The sequence below is a fragment of the Ambystoma mexicanum genome, chromosome 3p (assembly GCF_040938575.1).
Source record: "Ambystoma mexicanum isolate Mex_15411 chromosome 3p, UKY_AmexF1_1, whole genome shotgun sequence".
In the NCBI taxonomy this organism is placed as follows: domain Eukaryota; kingdom Metazoa; phylum Chordata; class Amphibia; order Caudata; family Ambystomatidae; genus Ambystoma; species Ambystoma mexicanum.
In genome coordinates, this window is record NC_090925.1 from 76,117,132 (window position 1) to 76,144,863 (window position 27,732).

Below are 27,732 nucleotides of genomic sequence, written 5' to 3' on the forward strand. Positions count from 1 at the left end.
ATGTAATGCAGTTGACCTATTCAGTACCAGCAATCAATGTGGGTTGTTGTATAGCGCTGAATGGTGAAATCCTCTTGCCTCCAAGTGCAGTCTTATCAGGTGTTAATACTGGCCACGTTATTGTGACTCAATTCATCAACCTTGGAAGTATGGAAGGTTGTGTTGGGATTGCCACAGGAGTCAAACTTGTTTGTAAGCATTTTCTCGTTATGGCAGTCCTACATTTTGTGAGCTGCTTTCAAGCCCTCAAAGAGGAAGTGACATCAGAGGAAGGACAGTGTGCAGATCCATTATAAAAGGAAATGGGGCAAAGGAAAAGGTTGCATTTTAATTTACTTACACCAACTCATTTACTTAACTACCAATCCTGCCACGCCAATTATAGCAGTACCACACACAGTTCATAATATTAGTAGAAGTAAGAGTAGCATCGCAAATCGCAGCAGTAATATAACTACCATAAGTAACATATATTTCTGCTGATCCCAGGAGTTATGAATAGTAGCAGTGCTAATAGTAAGAGTTACCAGCAGTATTAGTATAGATACGATTATTGCTACTTCTGATGCTTTTAGTAATACTAATACTGCTGCTATAACTGGTGCTAGCAGTAGTAATGGTATTTCTAGTGAGAGCTTCAAAACGACTACCAACACTAGCAATACTATTCTCAGAACTAGTGGTGGTAGCACTATGCCTAATGCCATTAGATGGAGTAGTAGAAGTCCTAGTAGTACCATTGGTGGCAGTAGTGGGATTGCCAACACTTGCAGTAGCAGTTGTACGATATGTCTCTTCTAGTATTAATGGTAGCAGGAGTCTTAGTTCTATGAACAGCATCAGACGTACCACTACTGCTACCAGGGGTAGAACTGATACATGATTCTGGATGTACTAGTACTACGCCTTCGGGTAGTATTACTGATAATGCTGTATTAGTACCACATCTGCTATTGGTAGTATTGCTTCTAGCACTATCAGAATTACTATTAAGGGGTTATTTTTCGAATGGGTTGGAGCGTAAAAGGAAAGCGCAAAATCCTTTTATGGTTTCCTTTTATGCTCCAACACATTTTCCTACTGACATGAGGTTGTGGGGCAGCATGGAGCAGCATGGAGCGGAGATAAGCACGGCAGAGAGGTTTCCTCCTCAGTCTCAGGAGAGCACTACGTTTTACGCTTCCATGAGTTTATCAAGCTAAGTTTATGTTAGGTTTAATAATAGCGGTAGGGACAAACTTTAGGTAGATTAGGTTTTCGGACAGGGAACTGAATTGATTATTTATTGCAAGACCTACTGATCATAATGATGTGTTATTTATATAGCGCTTTCGCCAAAGCGCTTTACAGAAAACATATTTACATAAAATATCACCCAACCTAAGTTGGTACTCATTTATCGACCTCAGAAGGATGAAAGGCTGAGTTGGCTTTGCAAGATTCCAACTGGCAGATCATGCTGAAATTGCAAAAGCAAGCACTGAACCCACTGAGCTATCTTATTGGCTAGCACGGGTTATTTTCTTTTGTAGAATAGGCAACACCATCTCCTTAGAAGTAGGATCAGTACGTGTCTCATTTCCTTTAGTAAAACCGACTAGTTGCAAACATGACTTCTTGCCCTTCTCCCATGTCTGACTTGCCACAGTGCCAGACTGAGTAGCCTGAACACGGAACAGATACTATAACGTTGATTAGATTAGGGATGGACTTATGAAGTGTAGGTTTCAACTGGCCAATGTATTTGGAATGTCTGTTTGTAGACTAGGGTAGCTGGGAAGCTGCAGTAATTCCTAAGAGTAGATTTATGGACTTTCTTTTGACGACCATTTTTGCGATTCCTTTTGTTTATTAGATTGGGGGTGTCCCTGAGCGCGGCTGAAGGGCCCCACAGACTTCATAAAAATGGTGCTTGCCATACTACCCAGACAGGTGAGAAGCAGGGTGGACAGGAACTGCTGAGGGCACCTGACAATCAGAAGAGAAAAGCAGAGAGTGCAGGATCCACTGAGAAGACAGGTTAGTTAGGTGAGAAAAGTAGGGAGTGAAGGAACTGCTCAGGGGACAGCACAGTACGAGGGGGATAAATGGAGGGTAGAACTACTGAAAAGGGAAGGTACAGGGAGAGAAACGCAGGTGAAACCAGCACTAAAGAAAAGTGCAGAAGACTAAATAGAAGGGGGTGGGTATGAACGGCCTATGGTCCGACACCAGACAAGGATTTCGGGGATATAGTAAGGATAGGAGAGAGAGTGAGAGAGCGAGAAGTCGGGACAGAAGAAAGGACAAAAGGATATGCTGGGAAATCCGAAATCTCTAAGGACAGAGTGGAAAATCAGAGCTGTAAGAGGAACAGGTGAGCAGAGAGAGAGAAGAGGTGCAAGGATAGCAGGACCTAAGCAGAGAGGTGGGCATAAAGTCAACATAAGATCAGAATCTGCTGGACAATAGGCACAAAGATCAAATGTTGTCAAAGGACACTTTTAGGTCTGCCTAGAGTGAGCTTTATCTTTCTTTCAGAGCTGCTCAATCTATCAAGAGCCACAAAAGGATGCTTCTACCCAGTTAAGCACAATAGGCGTTTGGTCGGCCCTGCGTACCGTGGGTTTTTGATTAGTGTGTTTGCCTGTTGCTCCTTGTGTGTATCTTCCACTGGGACACCTCATCTGGAGAGCCACAGGTTGCAGACATTTGGGCTAGATTGTCGCTATGGGTCCTCGTGCCCCCAGATGTTGGACAGAGCTTTCAAAGATTATCGCTATGGGTCCTCGTGCCCCCAGATGTTTGACAGAGTATATTGTATCAGAGTATATTGGCAGTAACATACCGAAGTTTTCAGGCATCTGGGGATTACAGAGATCAAGGTTGTTTGAATGTTTGTGGCGGGGATAGACTAACTAAAGTGAGCGTCTCTAGAAGTGGCTGATGAGTGCTTGAAAACTTTGAACACTATGGGCCCTATTATGAATACTGTGCTAAATGTAAGAAAATGTGTCCAATCATGAAGCAAGAGCCCGGTATTTACCAGATATAGCATTTCTAAGAATACCACAAGTGGTAATCACCACCTGATTATGAAGTCAAATACTTCATACAAATGCCAATGCTTACTTCCACCATTAAGGGTAAAATAAAAATTGTAAAACCCCGCTCAACAGTTTTTAATAGTCCCCCCTACAGCATGCAGGCGATGGGAGGCGCTTTCCTGCACATATTGGGGAAAGTATGTTTTGAAGGCCACCTCTGATGCCTACCGTATTGCCCTCTTTCCAATGGAATACGGAGAGTGGAAATAAATAACCCTGCAACATTTTTAAAAACTGTCCAGAAGCAGTGTGTGCTGTACATAGTCAATGTCAACCCTCAAAATCAGGGTGATAATAGATTTAAAAAATAATTAAATAGATTAAAAAAATAATTAAAAATTGCCATGCTGCAAAATAAAATCAAACAGAAAAGGCTCAGTCTAGCCAAAAAAAGCTAACACTCCACCACCGCCCACCACCAAAGCACCCACCTGCCCCCCCCCTTCTCCTTCTCACCGGTATCTAACGAAGAAGTGGCAAGCATCATCAAAGGTCTCAAGCATTCCAGAGGCCAAGGAGACACATGCCCAGCCACTATTATTCAGGCAGGCGCCAACGTTCTGGCCCCTTTCATAAACACCCTTATCAACGCATCCTTCAAATCTAGCTCAGTCCCTAGCATCCTCTAGGAGGCCTGGGTCATGCCTCTTCTAAAAAGAAAACTAACCTAGACCACCAACAACCCCACTAACTACAGGCCTATAACCACCGTTCCCTACATCCTAAAGATTCTGGACAGAGTGGGCTACCTGCAAATCCAGAAGCACCTGGAAGAGAACAATCTCCTGGGCCTTAGACAATCAGGTTTCAGACCAAGGCATGGAACAGAGACAGCACTCCTGGACCTAAAAATCCAGATGGACGAGGCTAAGGACAAGGGCAAGCTAGCCATCCTCCTGCTGCTTGATCTATCAGCAGCCTTTGACCTTGTCGACCATCAGATCCTCACGGAACATCTGACGACTTCAGCTGCCTTCTCTAGCCAGGCAACCGCCTGGATCTAATCCTTCCTAGCCAATCAAACCACCCGGGTCTTCTCCCTGGGGGCTTCAGCCCACCCCATCCCTATCCCTGTGGCGTCCCACAAGGTTTGTGCATCTCGCCAACCTTATACAATATCTTCACTAAGCTATTGTTCAGCTGTCTTGACAGCCTGGGTGTCACCTACACAAACTACGCGGATGACACCCAGGTTCTCATCTCCCTCTCAGGGTGCTACGAGGAGGATTCCACTAAGATCAACAATCTTTACCTGGATGGCTGAGCATGGCTTGTGCCTAAACGACGAGAAAACAGAGCTCCTTCTTGTCTGCTCTCAACCACGGCTAAACAAATTGGATCCCCGTTACACGTCTATCAACATAGACGGTAACAAAATCTCTGTGGCTAAAAGAAATTAAAACTCTTGGGGTCTACACAGACTCCACGCTCTCACTCAAAAGACAGGTGAACGCCACAGCCTCAGCCACGGCTTATACAAATAAGCTCATTAACGCCTGTAAACCCTTCCTTTCTCCATCCAGCTGCATCACCCTAGCCAGAGCGCTAGTGCTCTCTAAAATTGACTATTGTAACACTCTCTTTCTCTGCACTTCAGAACGCAATTTGAACAAACTGCAGGTGCTCCAGAACCATGCCCTTAGAGCTGCCCTGAGCATCCCAGGACACGCTCACGTCTCCAGCATCAGACAAGATGCTCACTGGCTCCCTGTACGAGACAGAATCACTCTCTGATCCCTTGTTATTGTCCACAAATGCCTCTCTAATGATGCTCCCAAATACCTGGTAGACAAGTTCTCTAAACACACCTCAACCAGACCTACCAGAACGCCTTACACACACTGCCTCTCCATCCCCAAATTCTCCCTAAAAAAAGCAGGTGGCTCCAGCTTTCCGGTCCTTGCTGCCAAAGCTTGGATCGCCACTCCACTAAACATCAGAGCAGAGCCCTCCTTCTGGACTTTCAGAGCCAAAACTAAAGCTTGGCTCGCCAACAAGATCTCCACCACAATCTATTTCTCCTCTTAAACATATTTGCTGATTGTCGACCATCATGTAACCTGGTCAATCGCACTCTGTTATTTTTACGGTATGTATATACTATGCTGTAACCTCACTAAGTCTCCGGCGCCCAGTTACCTCAGGGTACGGCGCGCGGTACAAATAAAGAAACTAAACGAATGCACGCCCATTTTCAAAAATACTGCATACAGTATTTCTGGGAAGCACACAGTAATATGGAAGCATTACATTGATGATGGAAATGTGATTATGGTTTGGAAAGGTGATTTCTAAGCACTTAATACTGAGAAGGAACATTCTCTTGTGGTTTGCTTAAGAAACCCACAGAAAGAAACAAACTCCTTTATTATAGGAGTTTTCCGCCAAGTGCCACGAAAGAGAAAATTGATCCTTAGGTCAACAGTTTTCATATAAAGAAACTATCTCTCGCTCCAGGATTATTAAGAACATACAGAGGCTTCCCAAAAGGACTATTAAATCATTCCAAGAAACAGTATACATTGGGGGAAACATTTAAAGCACTACCCACAAATACCTAAAATATAGTCTGCAGCAAAAGGTTTAGGTCAAAAACACATAAAAAGTCTAAACTATCCCGCAATATTGAACAACAGTCCTATTGTGATGGTCCTCCCAACAGACCCCAATGTTTGCATTAAGAAGGAGGAAAGGACCTGAGAGATCTACTCCTACATTACAGAAATCAATGTTCCAAACAGAGAGACCATAAAGAGACATCCTGCAACCCAGGGCCCCCTGGATCAGCATTGCCCACAGTGAAACCATGACTGGGTCTTCAGGGGTAGGACTAATACAAATAGGGCAGTGATAAACTGTATAGAATGACATGCGATGTGGGGTCAGACAGCTCGTACTGTTACTATGAGGATAACGCTCCATAAATCACATATCCATTGTAGCAGCATCAATGCACCCCTTCTCATAAAAAACATGCAGCAAATGTGGCTGTTCTGGTGGATTGTAAATTCGTTGTACATATGACTCAGTGTAGATATGAACTTGTATCATAAATCACCCCAATACATGTATAGGAAGAGCCGCAGTGATCACTCCGATTGGTCTATTTTGCTATATAGTCTACACAGATGCTCTTACACCTAGTGGAAAAGTAAGATACAGCTTTATTGAATTAATTGATTGTGTTTGTGGCCCAATTTCAAAGGATACAAATGCTGATGGCAATTGTAATCTTTGCATGACAGTACATTTTCTTCAGGAAGACTTAATAGTGATTAACTCTCAATATAGGTTCTCCATAATTGACCTTCATATAGGCATATCAGGGTGATTGGACTGGATGTATTACCCGTTGGAGGATCCTGAGAAGGAGTCAATAGAGTTGAATGATTAAGATTACATCTAGTTGGTTAAGGACTAGTGCTATGTCTCAACTGGAAGGTTGGTTTCATGCTAGTCCAACATCTTATGTAAGTGAAACCCCCAATGGTGCTATCGCACAAATGCAAATGAATGGAGGTATCGGGCTTGGGGATGGCTCAGTGGATGAGCAGGCATTTCTTTATTTACAGGTACACTGTATACAACTGTAGTGTAAATAGTACTACCCTAAGAAAATGGCAGCACATGTTTAGCAACATCAACATGTTGCGTTATGTGAGGACATCAACTATTAAATACATCACTGTGCTTTAAAATGGCTCCCTACTGTTAGAGGGCGCCAATAACATGCGGTTTCAAGGTCTTTTGCATCTTGATTTGGAAGTGATGGCTTTGAAATTTAAACACCTAGAAAGTAATATTCGTTTTATTTGTTTTCTACCAGTTGTGGCCAGCCACAAGTTACAAAACAGACACATAGTTGGTTTCATCACCTTGAAAAGGTGCACAGTGAGCTGAGAACTGTTTCGGGTTCCAAGCCTGTGGACGTCAGCTCTAGCCAATCACATTCCAGTACACTAGGGGTGGTTAGCAATGGGCAAGAAACAATGGTAAGTCCACAACACTGCAACAATGTTATAGTTAGTGAATTAGGGATGGAACAGGCCAGCCATCTGACATGCGAGGGCCAGTAGAATAACATCTATAGTGTCCTGTATAGGTTATAGAATACTCAGTACCCAATCACTGGACCCAACAGGTTTTCTGGAGAAGGGCCCAGGTTGTGATTAAGTGCTGATGCCATTTGAGGGTAAAACCGGCCTGCGAGCCGAGGAAGAGCGAGATGTGCATGAATAATTCTCTGTTCCTGTGCTGATCCCTGTTGGTTTTGTCTGTAATAAACCGCAGTTTGAACTTGCCGTTGACTGAGTTCTGTGTGTACTCTGGGGAGGGTGTTGGGACCTCCAAGTCCGTGAACTTCCAGTATCCCACTGGCATACCTGGGAGTTCACCCAAAAAGTTGGTAGCAGAGTGGATGGTTGGCTGTGCCAGCCCGGCACCAGGTCGTCTCCTCCGCCGCGGAACCTGAAAGGCTGCAGGACCCTCGCATATTTCGAGAAGACGGGAAACGCGTGCCTGTGGAAAGGCTCTCAGGAGCCCTTTGGAAATCATCCTGCCCGAAGTTACTGAGGAGTCCAGGCAGACCAGGACTGGAAAGTGGGCACTTTGTGGAGGATTCGGCAGCCGAGCAGCGCCAGCAGACCACAGAGTGTAAGTATTGACCCAGTCAAACGGCAACTGTGGGTGTGAGGGAGGGTATTGAATATTGTGGAGTATTGTTTAGTATCGCAGAGTATTGTCAAGGTATTGCTAAGCCATGTCAGAGTGAGTAGGGACAGGAGCGGAGCTAGAAGTCCCTTTTCTATGTTTAGGGCACATTCGGTTGTAGAGGTAAACGGTACTGGTGAATAACCTAGACTATTGACTCAGGGCGAGGATGACAGAAGTATGTTAATAAGTGGATTTCTTGTGGGTTGGGCGTTTTAGCTCGGGTCATAGACGGCAGTATCCCTGTAAGGGTTAGCAAGGGAGCTGGCCTAGATTACAGAAGGTGAGTCGACTGATTAAGTCTCCTGGAGTGAGACGTCAGGCACGCTAGGAGATGCAGCAGGTACGGTTCGAATACAAGAGAATATTGGTATACTCTGCCTGGAGACGGGAAGACAGCTGTGGGGTTTTTGTGTTGTTGGGAGTAACGGGCTATTATAGTCTGTGCGCAGTATTTGGTTTTTCTTAGCACTACCTTGTATAGTAAACTGGTGATGTCACCCATAGGTTCGCACATAGGACACAGAGAGCATGAGACGGTGAGGAGCTATTATTGGAGAATTGTGATTAGCAGACGAGGTGAACAAGTGGTGGTGCACGGAAGGCGCATGTGTAAGATTGTTGGTGTGCCTGAGGAGACAGTGATTGTGAAGAAGGGGCGGTGCGCGGAGCACGCCTGATAAGTTGTGAAGTCAGAGAGGCTTGTAGAAACAGAAAAGTATTGTCATTATATCATACCTTTTTTCCCTAAACAGTGGACTATCGAAACCCTCGACTTGAGGTCAGGTAAAGACACGAAAGATGTGCCAGGGGAAGTGCGGGGGACACATGCCCCTTCAACACTTATGCAAGACACTCACACCTTATAGGGAGAAGATTCGTAAATATAGCACAAAATGGTCCAAAAGTACAGAGGTAAAGTTAACTAAACCGTGGCCACCATGCAGAAGAGGGGAAAGGCAGGTCCGATTGACTAGAAGAACGCATGAGGAGGAGGAGGGGTTCACACAAATGCCCTTATTTGAGAGAGGAGGAGTATGACCCCATTATATTCCATGGAAACATGCAGACAAGGAGAATGTGAAATGTAGACTGCCCTCATTGAGTGCCAGAGGCTGGAAAGTGGATTTATGAAATGGAGAAGATGACATCGGGAAATAGGCTAGCTGTGGGGGACGTAAAGGGGCTCCTAGTGTCGATCTTAGGGGATGCAGTTGATGATGTATGGAAGAGGGCGGGGTTCCGGGGGTGACAACACAGAACACGGTACACAATGGCTCGCTATTTGCAAACTGCAGAGTGGCCTTATGGCAAGCACTAAGGACACACTACCCAGACACGTCAGAAATTGGGGCGATTACATATCAGAAAATGAGGGAATACGAAGACTCCGTGCAGTATATTTAGGAGATTCAAGAGCTTTGGAACCTTGAAACTCGAGAGCCTTGGAACAAAACAGTAGCAATATTCTATCACATACTAGTACAGGGGCCACCAGAACCCATCCAGAAAAGTAAATTGGTAGGAATGGAGGCAAAGGGGTGGCCAGAGATACAACTCACAATAGTTCACCATTGTAAACTATGGCAGGAGAAGATCAAGAAAAAGGCGGATGACAGGAAGGTAGACAAAGCAAAATTAGTACAGAAAAACTATTGAAGCACGCGATGGAAGGGGCGGTATTAACCAGCCCCACCCCACAGGGACAGCAGTAGCAGCAACAACCACAGCAGTTTGCATCACCCATGGGGGGGGGTTTGTGGGGTGAGGTGGCGCACAGCAAGGGTTCAGAGGAAGGGGGGCCATCAGAGAAGGTGAGTGTTCAGACCACAGATGCATCACAACCAATGGGGTTTTCCAGGAGGGTTTCAGGATTATGGGCAACAGATGCAGCAGGGCTAAGGGGATTTTCAGGGGGTTTTACAAGGACAAGGAGGGAGCCACCACAGTGTTAGACGTGTGGGTAATTAGGACATATTTCAAGAGTGTGTAGATACAGGGGGATGCAACAAAACTGTGGCGCAGGGCCAGCAGCCCTATCAAGGGGACCAGGACGAATACTATACACAGGACCAACCACAGCAAGGACACATGCAGGGCCCACATCGACAGGTAAAAAAGGGGGGGGGGGTCTTCCTGGATTAGTATACAACAACAGGGTACACTATAGGCTAACAATGCACATATATGTTTAGTACCAATGGCAATTTATGTCCATGTGAATAATTTTTAATAAAGAATAATCAATAACACAAAATCAATAATGACTTAATACATACACATTCTATAAGGTGCATTCAATTTGAACAAATTCACATTGATAAAGCAAGAGTTTTTCGCAACAGAAAATTCAATTGAGAAATGTTTTTACATAGATCAAAAATAAGTCAATTGTTCATGTGAAAAAACATAGATTGAAAAGTTCATCTGTAAAAACACTACTATATCTTTCAAGGGGCCACACGAACTGCACTGGATCTGTATAGTTCAGTACAACTCCTTGTTTATGTACACTACGCGTTTCGGGCTAGAATGTGTATAATTTGGCAAATAAGTGACTCACAAGACAAAATTCAGCTGACCTTAGTGTTCGGTATCTATTCCAAAAGTGCAAAGTGCATTCCAAGTAAATGAACCATCCAAGTAAAGTAATTCAGTCGTCAGTGGTGCGAATACTGGGGGGGGGGGGAAATAAATAAAAGCCAAATGTCAGAGACATAAATTAACTGATAGGTGGCCAGGCACGGGATCAGTCACCAAACATTAGCGCTGGGTCCCATGTCTGGACCACAAGTTAGTATTTTGACTAGGCTGTATGAGGAACAATTGCAAAGAAAAATAAACTTAACAATGTACTCAGGTACATTGGTTAGACTTGTAGAAAGATGTGAAACTATAACAATAGTTGAGCCAGGTGTTCACCGGCCTAGTGTGTCCTGCAGGGCAAGACGCAACGCTGGGTAAGTATTGTGGGTAGGGTGTTTAATCATTGTAACCAATCTGACAGTGATCCTTGTTAAAAAATTCTTACTTAAGGTAACGTTAGCAGCATCAGAGTGATCCGGAGATGTTGCCCAGGTTACAGATGTAAACGGGCGTGGGTGCTTTCCAGAGGTTGCACTTGGTCGCATGTTGTAAAGCTCTTTGTGTCCTGTGGGACAGAATGCGGATTCAGGTTGATCAACTATTAGGCACTGGATGTATTCAAATCACAAACCGAGAGAAACCGCTTTTGAATTAAAAAAGGTTACTCATGTATTGGAAGAAAATGAGCTCTCAATGGCTGTGTGCGCTTTAGTGAGCCATGTGGCGTCTATAGGAAATGTTGATGGTTGTCAAGGCAACCGTGACGCTTGCGCGTACTGTATAAAAAAAGAAGAAAGAAAGGTACCCTGTAACTAAAGGAATAACGGCGCCAACAATTAGGCAATGACTGTACTCGAATCGCAAGCGGAAGACTACCGCTTTTGTAAAAGTTTGCTCACGTGTTAGAAGGCAAGGAGCTCTCGATGACTGTGTATGCGTTAGCGAGCCAAACGGCGTCTACTGGAAATGTTGACAGTTGTTAGGGCAACCATAACGCTTGCGCGTTCTATATAAAACTGAAAGGAGGCCTGTCACTAAAGAAATAACAGCATCATCTTTTAACTTAAGAGAGCGCTGTATAAATGAATCTGAAAATTAGATGAAACTAGAGAATTCTAATGTTTATGTGGAAAGTATAAACGCATCATGATATATGAAACATTGGCTAAGCAAGGTCATGTAAAATCTCCAGTTATTTAGCATAGATAATGGGACGTGGAAATGTGTAAAGTGAGGATGAAAATATGTATATGTTCACCACTGTCTGCGGGTGATGTAACCAATTAAGAAGGGCTTGTGAAAAATAAGATAGAACGCATTGTCAAATGACAGTGTTGCCCTAGTTGATGAATTGTATTTCAATTCACATCACGCCTCCGTGTGTGAGGCCCTGTGATCTGATAATGGCCATCACTTCACCAATGAAATGTTCCAACACATCACCACGTTGTTGGGCATCCAAAACAAATTAGCCTGTGTGTATCACCCGCAAGTGAATGGAATCTGTGAATGCCTGAACGGCCTCCTGAAGGAGTCCATAGCCAAAACACAGCAGAGCACAAAAAAGAATTGGCTACACTGCTTACCTCTTACCTTGTTTGCATTGCACAGTAAGCCTGGGTCCTGCCACCATTTAATGCACCATGAGGTGGTGACGGGATGGTACATGCATCTCCCACTGGCTCCTCCCACAAGAGCACTGAAAGACTGTTAGATTAGTGCAGATGTGTTAGGGCAGGAAATACATGCGCATATTACTTCCTTGATGGCTAGTGCCTCTTTTATCTCTCGCCAGATACAGCGAAACCGGAGAGGCCTAGAAGACAGTGAGGAGAGCAACTGTGACAACGCACAAAAAGACTCAGGATTTTAAAACCCAGTTAATGTGGGGGACATTGTCCTCCTGAGGAACTTCATCAGGCGTTGGAATGCGCAATGGTTCATGGGTCTGCATGTGATTGAGAAGGTGACCGACTGTGCTGTCAAACTCGGGGGGGCGGTCTGGATCTACCTGACCGACATCAAGCCCTACAGAGCAGCGGCCTCAACTGGCAATATGATCACTGTGTTCGACAGGGCCAGCACCTAGGAGAGCTACAAGCATGTTCTGAACTTACTCGAATAAGGGAGGACATGCAATGGTTACACGCTTGCGGGCAACAGATTTAGGGACAGGACTGCTCATCAACTTAGAGTGAGGGCACATTGTCCGTTTGTTATTTTACTTTTCCACGCACAATCAATGAGTTAGCCAATGCAATTGATGATCGTTCATGTTGCCCTCGGCCCATAAACCAGATACTTTCTCAAACCAATTTGCCCATACTTTGAGGAGACCGAGTAGATTCAGAGCACGATCCCCCGGAGTATACTATCTTGCCTTTATAGAGTATCTGGGCCAAACATACCCACAGCTTGAGCATGGTAATCCCCCTATCCTCGCCACACTGAGAGACCCATCCGTAAGAAAAGTGTTGGAAGAAGTATTTTCCTTTGCTATCAGTGACTACTTGGTCCGTGGGGCTTAAAAGCATTTACACTACTAACCCAATAACGCACTTCTTCATGCATTTCAGGCAGGCAACTATATCTTCAAGCTGCAAGGATGAAGCAGCGTAAGTGAAAATGAAGGACATATTAAAAAATGTAATGGTTCTGTTGGTCTTACTTATTCCTAGTAGTGTTATTGTGTTTGTAAGTTTGGAAAATTACCTCCGTTGTACCCCCCAATAACATTCCCCCAACCCAAGCAGGTGGAACAACCATGTCTGGTGGACAGGAGAACACTGCTGATAAGATGAGGTAGGCGCAGACATGAAGGGGGTAGACATGTATCTCACCAACACTGCTTGAGTGTCTAATAACATGTGGTACACGCACATGACCAAAGTAGGTAAGGAAACCAATGAGGAGAGCTGTTATGTCTGCTCACTAATCCCCTATGACATGAGTGCATCCAGAACGTTCATAGCAACTGAAATACTAGCAGCAAGAGCACAATGCTTAATGTATCTCTCGATGGTTAAAACCAGAGGAAGGTTTCAAGGGAAGAAAGCGACATTAAGGTGGATGTTCAGAGCAACGTTCCCGTATGAAGATAATTACATAAAGACATTAGACATGATGAACAATTATTGCCAGCTAGATGAAGCTATACAGAACATAACTAATGGGCCTGGCAAAGGAGAAACAAAGACTATCACCCCAAAGGAATTGCCATGTCCATGGACAAGAGTGAAGGAGACAGGAGGAGAGCCTGGATGCTGGGAAAGAGTGCAGATACTTGTATGGCCAAGAGTACACAGAAGATGGATGGAGTGGTAGGGAGCAAGGCACTGACACTAGCACAATCGCCAGTGAACAAGGTACAAGAAGAAAACGACATGCCTGAAAGAATAGGAGGAGAGTGCAAGGCTACTGACATGGGTGGAGAATGAAGACACCAGAACTGTGTTATCAGAATAACTTTGAAGTTGAAGTTGGCGAGAATGTCGGATGCAGGAACATTGAAAAACACACAGCTATGATGGCAGGAACAGCAGTACTGATGGATCACTACTGGGCATGCGGATCGAAGGCATATGAGAAGCTGCCACCCGACTGGGGAGAAGTTTTCTCATTGGTACACATCAACATGCCTTCTTTGGTCATGCCAAAGAAAGATGTGAAGCTCGATAAGTTCCAGAAGATGGAGAATAACAAAAGGAAGAGGTTGATCGAAGAGCAGAGTAAAGAGAGATAGAAATTACTTCTCAGAAGCATCAGAAACAGCAGTATATCAGGTACCAGTGGAACACAGACTGTTCAGCAGAACACAGATGTTCTTTGCATCATTGATACCATTGGTACAGACGTATACAAATGTGAAATGGTACAAATTACCCGTTGGGAGCGAATGGTGACAATTACCTCTACAGTGAATGGGTTCAATTGGATAAAGGAAGAGCTCCGAGCGGTAAGGTTGGTGGTGCTCCAGAATAGATATGTTCTGGACCTGCTCACAGCTATGGAAGGAGGAGTTTGCTCAAAAATTGGGAGTTCCTGTTGCACGTTCATACCTGCTAATGACTAAGACAATGGTACCCTGCCAGAAGCGGTACTCCAACTATCGTGGATGCATGCCAAAATGGAAGAAGAAGCAAAGGGAACTGGAAAGGATCAGAGCTGGATGCATACATTTGGTCATAGATGCCGTCATGGATATCAGATGGACTAAAGGTGATAATGGGCACATCAATCATAGCAGCAATTTTAATGTGTGGGATAAAATTCTGTATGGCAGGGTGCAAGAAAACGGCAGAGGAGGCTATCGGGATATAGGTCCTGATGGATGTGAATATTGGAGGAAGAAAGGGTCAAGATCGGGAAGAGAATTGCGCAATGTGACTGTCCCCCCTTGGAGCAATGAAGGAGGACAAACCATTCGAAGCAAAGTATTATGAAGGAAAGTCTGTGTGGTGTAACCCCGAAGGAGTATGCCATTTTATGAACTGGTCGTTCGATGATCACACAAACTATTATGGGCACCTCGGAGGAATAACGAAGATATGATAGCCAAGAGCAAAAGGACTGTCATATAAGGATGTGGTTGATAGGTTGACCAGATGGGGGACTGAAGAGGGAGTCGGGATCTTGCCACCACCCCCTCCTACTAAATTCATGACACGACGGAAGGCCAGAAAACACTGCAATCACCCATTCTATTTCAGACGAATCCCAAGTGCACCTATGTTTGACAAATACGTTGCCAGTCATACAGACCATGTGCGGTACAGATCTGCATGTGTGGATGAACGGTTGGTTTTGTTTGTAATAAACCGCAGTTTGAACTTTCCGTTGACCGAGTCCTCTTTGTATTCTGGGGAGGGGGCCCTCCAAGTCTGTGAACTTCCACTATCCCTCTGGCATACCTGGGAGTTTCATCAAACAATCAGAATTATAGTCAAACCATCTTGCGAGCCAAAAGTTTGCAGACTCCTAGGATTGAATGTGGGCAGGGGGATTAAAGGCAAGTAAGTGTCTGGTACGTATTTGTTAACATGCTTACGTGGTATGTCAAGTTCTGTTTGCATTTCTAGGAGTCACAAAAAGGCCAGGGTTTAATGTAAAATCCTCAAATGCTCAGATGAATTTGGATGCCCATCTTCTTGTGATGGCATCAGTTTAATTCGATCTATCTTCTTGTTGCTTATAAAGCCCCAAAAGCCAAAAGATGCATGTAAGTACTAATCCATGGAAGCAGGACAGGGAGGTATGAGGTGTTAATACATTTTGAGTTTGTGTCGAAAATCTAGAAGCTGTTCAGTGGACCAAAGATCCTTCATTATTATCCCACAAGGGAATGCTGAAGGACATTTTTTAATTTTTTTTTATTGGTCTTATAGTGAAGTTAACTTTTGACCATTCAAAAAAACTGACAATAAACATCAAAATCAAAAACACATACAATTCATACTATTTTCACAATAATCAATAAGTCCACATTTTAAAACCAATAGGTACAATAAGATCTTGTACAAAAATGATGAATTAATTTTCAAATCGAGAGTGTCTAACTGGAAACTATCTAAAGAAACCTTCTATAGCTATTACCATTGAGTTCGTTCGACCAGCAATACACATTTTCCAAAGATCACTCCCATCAGAGTCATAAGGGGTTCTCCCATGTATGTGTTTATGAATGAAAATCAACCTTTTCCCTTCCAGGGCAGGACATTATAATAATTATTTTATTGTGGTATAGTCCAAAATTTTGACTTTACACACACATAAGCATAGTCATAAAAGAGACATAAAAAACATAAAAGGCATAAGCAAAAAACATATATCATGTCATAAGGCATTGCAATATGTAGCCTATCTAACATAAAACTGAGTAACCTAAGGTAGTCTCATGGGCAAATAGCACAATACAAATCCCTATAATTACAAACCACACATTTTGTAGGAGTAATCGAACAAGATATACAAGATAGCAGATACAAGCCTACTCAAGGGCATCATTGTATCACTAAGTGATTAAATGTTTCCTTGGCACCAGTTGATTTACAAAAACGACAGAACAGTTTAGCCCCTGGACGCCTATGATATTTGCAAACCACCTCTCTAGCTAGACACTAATTGATCTTGAATCTTAAAAATGACTTTCTATAATGTCTATTAGGATGTATCAGCAAATGAGGAGCAATTAGACCTAATTTCTTATGTTCTGCTGTTAGGTGCGATAGCGAGTGATATGAATGAAATTCTTCAATTTTGTTGTGTCCGATCCTCTTTATACACATTTTTATTTACTCTAACATGGTTGTCAACTAGATCAATCTCAGACATGCCAATTTTACACAACATTTCAGAGCATACAAATCTGAATTATTTCAGATATTGAACAATCTGCTCATTCTTAGCAAGTGATAGATCCAAGAATAGTGAATCATTTGGTGGCGAATATTTTCCTATAAAATGATAAATGTCTCCAGGGTGCTCTACTAACAAGAAAGCACAGACCTAACTCATAGCAAACAACCGAAACCGGAATAGATTTTTGTAAGCAAAGAACTTTTTTCCAGACTGAACCTTCCAGGCGTTTTAACATTTTTATAATCCACCTACAATTAGTTTCAATTCTGTATAAAAGACTGTATGTTAAGTATTTCAATCAGGCGATACACCCTGGTCTCAGCCTAGTATGCAGTGCACAACTGAAATGCTTATTTTGTTATATATATGGATTCAATATTTGAGAGATACACCACTCATATCACACCCCTTTTTCAAATACCCAAGGTCACGATGGACCAGGAACCAGGCTGGTTGGTAAAGGCAATATTTATTTATTTATTTAAAATTCAAAGCAATAATACACTTTTTAATATGGGGCAGCGATCACCAATGTGATGATACTACAATAGGAATGTAGGCAATGCACTTAAATGAACCCTTTAGCAACACAGATAGAAAACACCAGAGAATAGAGACACTTTTGAAATTTGGGAAAGATAGCACTCAAGTTAGGATTTCCACCTGCAATATTCCTCAACACACAAATAAGCAATTCTAAATAGATATAAGGAAGCAGCAGGTAATCAGGAATGAGGAATAATAAACCAAATTCAAATCCAACCTTCCCTCCCCAACCAAGAGAGAAAAACAGATCTGAAACCCCTGCAATGTTAAAATGACACTCGGAAATGGCTGAGGAAAACAATGAATGTGTGCAAAATCCTTAAATAAGTACAATTCTCTATGGGAGCAACACTGGAAAGTTACAAGCAATCATAAGCAATAGATTGAGTAAAAGCATACAATTCGAAAATGAATGGAAGGTTTAAAGCAATTGATAGTAAAAATAACACACGTAAAACTTTGCAAAAATGCCCATTCCCGCCTGAAATTAACCAAACGGTTTTTGATAAAAACTGGTGAAATTCACTGATTTGTAGTGCGTTTTTTTGGTTGGGGTGTAGCTATAGAACTTAGGTCTCTAGCTATTAAAGTGAGGGAGATATGCAATGTAGAATAAGAAGTGTTTTTAGAAAAATCGGGTTTTGAAAACAGAAAAGAAACTCAGTTTGGACAAGAACAGTTTTACTCTATACTAGAGCATTCAGGATAGAATACCAAAGAAGGACACAGTAAGCTCCAGGGTTGATTCATGAGTTCAATCCTAGTTCCCCAGCGCCCGCCCTGGCGGAACCAGTCTGATCACTCAAAATAGGATTGATAGCTTAGGATTTAAAAGACAAGATAAAAATGACTACAGAAATGGCGTTTTAGCAAGATAAATCAATGACAGGGTTGCACTTAGTATTATGACAATGTTACAAGTTATTAAGGTAAGGATGGGATGGTTTAGAGATTGGGATAGGACAAGGCAAGTTATGCTATGTTTCTATGGTTCCTATTGACACTCACAGTCCACTTTTAATTGGGATTTTGGTCAGTGAGCGCTCTGGATCACCACATGGATCTGGTCTAACACAGGACAGCCGGACAAAATCAGCGGGCATGGACTGGATACTGGGTAGCACTTCTGGTTACTGGATAAGATAGGGCATCAGGAGAGCAGGATGGCAGCAGAATGCATTGAGTGGCAAGCCAGGTTAGTTCAGGATGCTTCCCAAAACACCACAGCGTTTCCCTTGGTTATGGGGATTATATTAGAATTGAGGCCTAACTGAAGCAAGATCAGCAAGGTTTGGCATTGTGGTTGGGATCTGGAGTCTAGATGAATAAACGTAAGATGAAGAAAGGAACAGACAGGAGCAGGACGCCAGTGTAGAAAATCAGGAATTAGTCAGGAATCAGTGTGTCATGAGTGCTAGTCAGCGGCCCTTATTTATAATGCCAGATGACATCATTACAGTATATGACAGGGGCAGGTTCACTACACCCACCTCTAACAACAGGATTGGGCAAGGGTAGAAGTCTCTGCCTAGCTCTTCGCTGATTGGATTTCAGGAAAAGGATGTCATGTTTATGAGGTGATTTTTTACTGTATCTAGAAACTCCCACATTTACTTTCCTGAAAATCCGATTTTGCCAAACACAGATATTTATGCAGTTGCCACCTCTTAGTAAATCAGATACACAGGTTACATATTTTGTGCAGCACAGATTAGTCGAAACGTCCAGTCTGTGCGACCTTGTTTTGCCTTTGACACATTTTGGTAATTTTACACATTAAAGATTTGGCCCACAATTCCCCAATTTTATACACAGATGCGAATTGTCCCCACGGATGTATGTACAACATTTGCAACATGGATGCTTTTCTGGTAATAAAACATATATCACCATTTCTGTCCAGAGTTTGTCACGACATTCTACGAGTTTTTCAAACACAGCCCACAATTTCACTTTTACGCTGAGAAAATTCCACATTTTTATCAATTTTGACAGCTGAGATATGTCTTTTTAAAGTTCTTTATAAAATAGTATTATGACAAATGGGAGTCATTGTCTGTCATTTATTTCTTCCCAGCTGACACCAACTGGCAGTTTCTTCCAAGCAGGATGGGGGGCTTCTCTCTTAATTGAAGGTTTTATTGCCCTTCACAATTGACAGGTGAGTGTCCCAAGACTGCTATTATCCCAGCCTGGAGCACAGATGAATGTCTGATGAGCTTGTGAACTCCCATTGTCCTGTCCCATACAACGATTTTCAAGCTGGCAATTAGCACTTTTGGTGTCCTGGACGTTTATAGTGTGCCTCACTTCCTAAAGGAAGTTACAGGGCTGGAACTTGAACAACTGGAAGACCAGGTTTTTTTATTTTTTAGAGCTAGCCAACTCAGCTCAGTTGATTTAAAAGTCTTTATTTCCTGATTTCTGAGTCTTCATATAACAAATCGGTGGAATAAAATAGCCTATGCATGTATTATCACCAGCCACATAATCCCTTTACATTGCTAAGAAAGCAGGCCTTCACTCAACAATTTACTTTAAAATAGGCCATTTTTCTTTAGTCAGCAAAGCCCATTTTACCACATATGTTTAAAAACTGCTAACATTTCTTTCTTTTAAATTCGATTTTCATCTCTAGCAAATTCACACACTGCCATGCAGCTATGGCTATTCTCTTGAATGCTGGAGTTGTTCTGCAGCATGGATACATTTAAACAGGCATAGCTCAGCTATTTAAAGTCTTTCTCTGAACAGCTGATTTTTAGTTACTTTTACAAAGCAAATAGACACGTTTCCCAGGTAAACTGAAAACAAAGCCCCTGGTTGATTTCTTTCCAAGCTAAGATGACTGTGCCTGTCATTCACAAACTAGACATGGGGGGTCATTACGAGCACAGCGGTAGGGGGGTAACGGCACTGGTAATGATGCCAGTGCCGTTAACCCCCTACTGCCACATTCTGAGGTCCCTTAACGGGTCCCACTAGGGCCGGCTGGTTTTACCAGCCACCCTTAGCGGGACCCGTTAAGGGACCAGGGAGCTAATAACGGGCCCACTATTTGCGGGCCCGTTATTAGCTCCTTCCTCATTCCCATTGAGCCTTATTGGGGCTCGAATGGGAATGGGGAATGGTTTTCAGAATGGGGACTCACCGGGTCCTCCAATGTTGGAATGACCCGGTAAGTCCCCATTCCGACTACCCAGACCCGGACACGGGTTTGGAGGCAGCCATGGTGCTAATAGCACCATGGCTGCCTCCAAACACGTTATGACCCCCATGGTTTTGCTAATGCACAATTACTTCTCCTGGGCATGGCCGGGCCTTTTCAATCACAGCAGTTTCATAGTACATGGATGATTTAGCCTCAAAACAGCATTTTTAAAGGGAATTTTGGGGTTTTCAGCAAGGCAATGTTGCCTATTTCACTTAACTCAATGTTAAACATTGCAGAGCACACTGGCACACTCCTGCAGTGTATACTCTGTTCCTCCCTGCCTGAAATGTGTGTTGCAGGGTGATGCAGCCATTTTCTTTGGTGGTTGCAGCCATTTCGCTGTTTCTTGCACCAATGCAGCAAAGTGATGTGGTAAAGCACATCTCAGTGGGTCAATATATCCCACAAGTATTACTTTTTCTTCATAATATTTGATTAATGGTTTCAGAAAGAATTTCCCAAATTTAGAGTTGACATTCCTGCCGCACGTGCACTCACCTATTCAGTAATTTTCACAATATTCAGTTTAGAGTAAACTGGGAAACCCTAATAAATAAAATTGTTCGCTTTTTCAAAAGCCTCAACTCCCACATGCCATTTATACAATCCTTCCCTAGTCTTGGCTGTGCACTGCATGATCCTAGTTTTGTGGGGGTCAATAGATAGACAATTTAAACTTGCATAACTATTAAAAGCATCCAGCAAATATTGCAACCCCCATTCTGTGCAGTCAAACAACAAGAAGTCATCTGCATAACTAAGCCTTGTTACCTTAAAATGAGCCAATATAGGAGATGCAAATATTGCACACTTCAGATGTTTCCCAATGTCTGAGGTGTATAAAAAAAGGCACAGATGCAATATGCAACCTTGTCTTGCACCTCTTTGCACGTCTAACCTTCGTGACAAGGCACCATCCTAATTTAATCAGACTTGCATGACAGAATACTCCTGCAAGTCTATTGGCTGCCTCAATAAACCGAAAGGTATGCCCAAACCCTGTAGTTTTCTCCAAAGAAACTCCTTATTAACTCTATCAAAGGCCGCCGTTAAATCATTTGCAGCTAGGTAAATAGAAGGATACTTTTTTTTTCCAAGCAGACGATTGAAGGCACTTCAGTAAAAAACCATTTAATGTGGTCCACATAAACTTTGTGAAGCATGTTTGCCATTTCTTTATTCTATGTGTCTCCTTAGCCCAGTTCTCCAAATAACGCAGCAGCAAGGCAGCAAACTCACCTCTTTGACTGACACTACCATCCCTGACTCCCCGACAATGAGATCCGCTATATAGAACTGTCCTGTCATATATATGTTTTGTCTCTCATGTCCATGTATCTGCGCCCGAGACTTGCGAGTTACCGGTGCAATATAAATAAATAAATTAAAAAATAAAAACCGTTGCTGTCTGCGTCTAAAATGGAGATCAGTCGGTGGTTCTTTGGCTCCAATCTTGGGTCCCTTTTATAGACTGGTACTACGTGGGCAATCTGCCATGTTTCTGGAAAGGTATTACAATCAATCCCTTTCCTAAAGAGACAGGTCAGGATACCTGACCATAATGAAGGATTACCACGAAAAACTAAGTTGGGTCCGGAGTGCTGGATGTACTGAATTTACCAATTATTTGCAGGATAATTTCTTCATCAATCTCAAGTTTCCAGTCTTCTGAAATCTCACGGGGTGTAAAACTAATGTTTAAGTCTTCTAGTGAGAAGATCTTTTCAAAGTATGCAACCCATACCGGTTCTGCAACGGCATTTATCTGCATGGTAGTTTGGATGTTGGTAGTGCAATTCATTATTTGCCAGAGGAGTTCTTACAAGGAGTTCTTAATACTGTGAGAAACCAGAATGTGGCTCCCTGACTAGTCCCCGGGGATCTGTCATCCAGGTGGCCAGGACACAGTCATCGCTTTTGGATCCAGTTCCTGGGGGTGGACCAGTGTGGGAGGATCACCTGGGTGAGGGGTCCTCGGGTAGTGGGAGTGGGACTCCGGGTGGTGAGATGTGCTATCCCCCTCTATAATACCTTTAACCCATCCTACCAGGTAGGATATCTGGGGACTGTAATTCACCCCCCCCCTTCGCTTCATGAACACTGCTACACAGACAGCCTGCTCTGGGAGAAAACAGACTAGCACCCGAACAATGTACCGGACATGTCCTATTACCATGGTTAGGCAGAGTCAGGCAATCACCGTTAATGACTCGCACCTTATCTCCATTGAACTTCCCCACACGGATAAAAGGCAGAGCACGAGAGCACACTTTGAGTGAGGCAGTGCACACGAAGGAGCACTTTCTTCCAGGTCACAGCTGAATTGATGAAGGAAGACGACAGGTCAAGAAGAGAGAGAATGGAGGGAGATGACCTTTTGCTTTTTAACGAGTGATCGCTATATTCTTGAGGATTTGAAAGCAACACTTGTAAAGCCAGGAAGTGAAGCACGAGAATCCAATTCTGTGTGTCTGAGATACCCGGGGCCCTCCTGCATGACTGGCCGAGTCAGGGAGGAACAGCGGCTGCTGTGCTATCGTCCTTGGCTCCTGGATCAAAACCCAAAGCAGAACCTTCAGCAAGGCTGGTGAGTCGAGAGAAACTGTATGAGGCCGATCTGTTTTAAATGACGGTTACGAGCGGCGATAATGTATCCTCAGAGAGCGAACGTTGAAGAGTTTGATAAAAGACGCGAGTAAAATACGGAAAGCTGATAATTGTGTTGAACATTTTTTGAGAGAAACAAAAGATACAAGTTTGCAGAGTGCTCCGACACCGCATGGGTGCTCAATGGAAGGTCTCTGGGGAAAGGTGTTTTACAAAGAAACAAAGCAGCAAAACTTTGATATTTGAATAGCGACATTGCAGATGAAAATCTGATATGAGAAAATCGAAGTGGTCCTTGTGTGGGGCTGTCTACGTTTTGCTTGCGGATTGCTATTGGATGTCTCAGTCTTTCTACCATTTCACCAGCTGAGGAGGCAGACTTTTGATAAAAAACCCTCTCACCCGCGGAGCGATGCGGAGTGACGAGGGAGTGTTCCTTGTGTTCGTCGTGAGCGGTGTGAGCCGTGCTAATGGAACCGACTCCCGCTTTACTAGCTGCAAGTCCTGCCTCGCCGCTGACCCGTGCGCGGTCACGACTGTTACTGTCTGTTCCGGCAGGGTGCCGTAATGAAAAAAACGAGATGTGATAAAGACGGTAAGGACGCAACAATAAGTGGCTCATTTGGGTTACAGAACATCTGTAAAAAAACTATGGTTCCTAAGTCTTGTGAGACGAGTACCCCTCTCCCCTCCTGCCCGACCTATCCAACGATATCCCCCGCTCCTTCTGCGGCCTCCGCACCGCGAGCGCGAGGATGTGCGGGCGATCCAGGCATGTTATGCTTGGGTGTATTGGCCCCCCCCGGCAGCAGGCGTGGGTGTTGGTTTGAGGGGTGTCACGACGCCGGCTGCTTCGGATGCCCGCCCCGTTCAGATGAGGGGGGTTGTGGCTGCAGGTGAGCTGCCAGGGGACTCCAGCTATGTGTGTGCAGCTACGTCTGGGTGTGCTTGCGCTTGTGCTTGTGGTCGTGCAGAGCACTTGAAAGCACTAGACGGAGTGGATGACAAGGCAGAACCTACTCCCAAAGTTATTCCTGCCAACAGGGGAAGAGGGGTAGAGCACAGGCACTCAGTCTTGTGTGGGACGGAAACAAGTTGTGATGCCAACTACTTTCAAAACATCTCCCACATCACTGAGAGTGCTTGCATGGCGAGCACTGCAACTATACAATAAGACATCAAGCAATAAAGAGAAAGAAAATGCAGAGATAAAAAAGGCATCAGCAATAGGACTGCCCACACTGCCGTGTTTAGGAGCGGCTGCTTGCTCAGAGGAAAAATTAAGAACTGAAGGTTGTTTAGATCTTCAACCAGCCAACCACACAATCTCTAACTTGGAATCCGACTTTGAGGTCTTCGTGATAGCAGATGATTAGACCTTTGGAGTCGGCCATTTGACCAAATCGACATCGCATCAATCAGAAATCTCACCTACAGAAAAGGGAAATTCACTGTTTCTGGCGGATAAACTGATTGCGGACCTAAAAAATATTATTGCAAAGTTTGCGGTCCCATCGCCTCAGCAGAAGAACCTTCTAGTAAGTGAAAAAATCAACAGTGCTCACTTGAAGTCTAAAGAGTTAAGAAATGCCGGAAGCAGAATTTACAAGGAAAAGTCAATGAGAGAACAAAGAAAACTTGCTGATCCATACTGCCCGAATAAACGCAGAAGGATTGTGTCTAGTTCTAGTCCAATTGCTGTAGCCTGCTCAAAGAATAGAGAGAGTTAAAGCAGCTCTCTACATCAAAAACAGAAAACAGCACATGCAGGAGCAAACATAATGAGAAAAAGCAGGATTTGTCAGAGACCAAATATGACATCGGAGGCCTTAGAAAGAAGCGATGAGAGCAGTACAGACACCGACTCCTCACTCATCGAAAGAGAATTCCCTAAAGTACGGAGACAGAATAACCTAAAGAACCAAGATACCTTAACAGGGTGGAGAGACCCTCAATCGGATTGCTTTGAACTAGTCGAGCAAGTGATAAATCAGCTGCGACCAAACATCATTTCAGCTTTGACAATAACTGTTGATAAAACTCTATGAACATCTAAATGAGAGCCTCGGGGAACATATGGCCATAGTTAATACAAAACTAACAAAAAATAGAACGACTGCATCAAGAGGAGAAAATTCATCGTGCTAATGGCCAGTTGTATAATGACGTTTTCGTTGCGCAAGTAAAGGAACAATTAAAAAACAGCGCTGATGATAAACGTCTTCTTGCTGAATTAGCATGTGAGGCCTTAGCAATTCTAAACAAACAGCAAATAATGGATGAAGAGAAGTTGCCACAAGTAAAAGAGGCTGGTGTTAGATCAGCAGAAGTAATAAGGGAAAATAACGTGGCAAATAAAGAGACAAATGAAAATAAGGATATGCCTCTGGATCAAACATTTGAAAAACCAGAGGACTCTGCAACGAACATCAAAGTTGTCCCAAGGTCCTCATCTCAGTCCTTTGTGGATCTAACAGACGCAGATGAGAATAGTAAGACAAAACAGCCTGAACAAATTCTAGGATCCAAACAAGGAAGAAAAGAGACCCAACAGAGTGATAACATTGATGAAGAAGTGGATTTCTGCCGGCTCTCAACTTCAGCAAACGCAGAGTGTATTATCGGTCACGCCCTGCCTTCAGAGGATCTACCCTGGGAGAAAATATTAAACAAAACATTTGCCATCTTTGACAAAAAAAAAGGGAGATCCTCAATAAAGGTGGATAGAAAGAAAAACTACCTCAAAAACAAATAAAGAAGACAAAAAACATGCCAAATAAAAAGAAAGCTAACTCTAAAAACTCCTGTAAATTTTTGCGGAATATCAAATCTTTAAATGTAACGATTCAAACAACCACAAGTAGCCCGAGACTAAGTTTGCTGGCTCAAACTACTCCAGTGTTATCCGAGATCTCAGAGAACAATCAAGAAATGGAAAAAAAAATTGAATTCATCCCGGATGCCTTTGAGGACGATGAGGAGAAAATAATGGAAGACCTCGCAAATCTGTCTACATATGATTCAAATAGCTGCAACTAAACACTTGAAGAGGAAGACGATTCAGAGGTAAAAATGATGTCAGAGTGGCACAACAACAACAACCAGTTTGAAAAACAATCAGAAGAAAACTGTCAGATAAGAACTTGTACAATAGAGGTGACACCAGAGAAGGAAAAAAAAAGACGGCGCAAAGTGATGGATCCGAAAAGGTAGTAACAGAATTAAAAAAGCGCATGCCCTTGGATGAAAGATGGGCTATGAGTACCACTAGACAAGTGAAAAGTGTTGTACATCCGCAGGTTAAAGAGTTTGATCTAAAACATGAAAATACAACGCGTATTAATGATGATTCAGCAAGAGAAAAAGGGCCTGTAAATAACAAACGAAGTGACCGCGAGGTACGAAGATGGAAAAGAACTGTGGAGAGAGGATGAGAGGGTCCCTTTTATAAAACAAAAGCAGCCTGTACAAAAAAAAAAATAGCTGGACATAAACTCAAATTTCTGCTTGTTATTGGAAAGAAAGCGACCATCTGAGGATGGGCTCATTCAAAATAGATATAATGTCCTCCACTCTTGAATTATATACCACAATTGCGTTCAATTACAACGAACGACATTAAAACCGTGGAATTTATACACGATGCAATAACAGATCATGTATTAGAGCCATTAGAGACATGATAGTCGATAGCCCCACTGAATTTAATGCTTTGGGTTTCGGAATAAGCGAACCATGGGGAGATTCTTCAAATGCAAGAAGTCAGACACCATCAATCCAAAAACCAAAAAGAAGTGAAGAGAAGTTCTCAAACGGGATAACTCCGGGCAGTAAAAAAGTTCATTTTGAAAAAATGAGAAAGGAATCGGGCAACGAACTTGAATTGAGTGATGATGATGATGGCAAGGCAGTACCAAAGAAACAGATCAAGATCACACTTGCATGTAAAAAACAGAGTGAATATAACCAAAGATTTGTCGAAAAAATGGAACGCAAAGAGGAAGATCTGAAAAAGTGGAGCTGAGTGGCTGCCTCACTGAATTCTCAACTAAAGAATTAACGCCAGGAAACTAGTTCACATAAGACATTGATGGGGACTTGGAACACGAGAGGATTCATGCACCTGTTTAATAATAGTCTTAGTGGCATTGGAAATGTACATATAATCTGCCTCCAAGAATCGTGGCTCACAAACCAACCTACTGTGGAAGGCTATGAGGTAGCCATGGAATCCAGCCATTAAACAGGCCAAAGGAAGACCGATGGCTGGCCTGTTAACACTTAAACGAAGCTATGGCCTGAGAATATTAAAATCAATAAATCTCACACCATATATGCAACATGTCATCATAGCCACTGAGAAAGAGAATGCAAGTGGAAATGTTATGAAGCTTCATGTAATCAACTTATATTGGCAACACAATGCCTCAGATGAATGGCTATATTTGGATGCTGTGGGAGATGTAATAGACACAATTCTATCTAGTGAGAAGAGCCCCAATATTATACTTTGTGGAGACCTAAACACGGAATGCCTACGAACACAAAAATTCATGGACCCATCATGTCCAAAACCCTCGGCATAAAAAAACGGTTGATAGTTACATGGGCCGAGGAGATGGAAGC

General features: G+C 43.1%; 1 protein-coding gene across 11 annotated transcripts in view; it reads right to left on the reverse strand.

Annotated features, from left to right (window-relative positions):
- The window catches only part of LOC138580122 (C-type lectin domain family 2 member B-like), a 283,857-nt gene that overhangs the window by 205,539 nt on the left and 50,586 nt on the right, over positions 1-27,732 (reverse strand). The window lies entirely within an intron of this gene.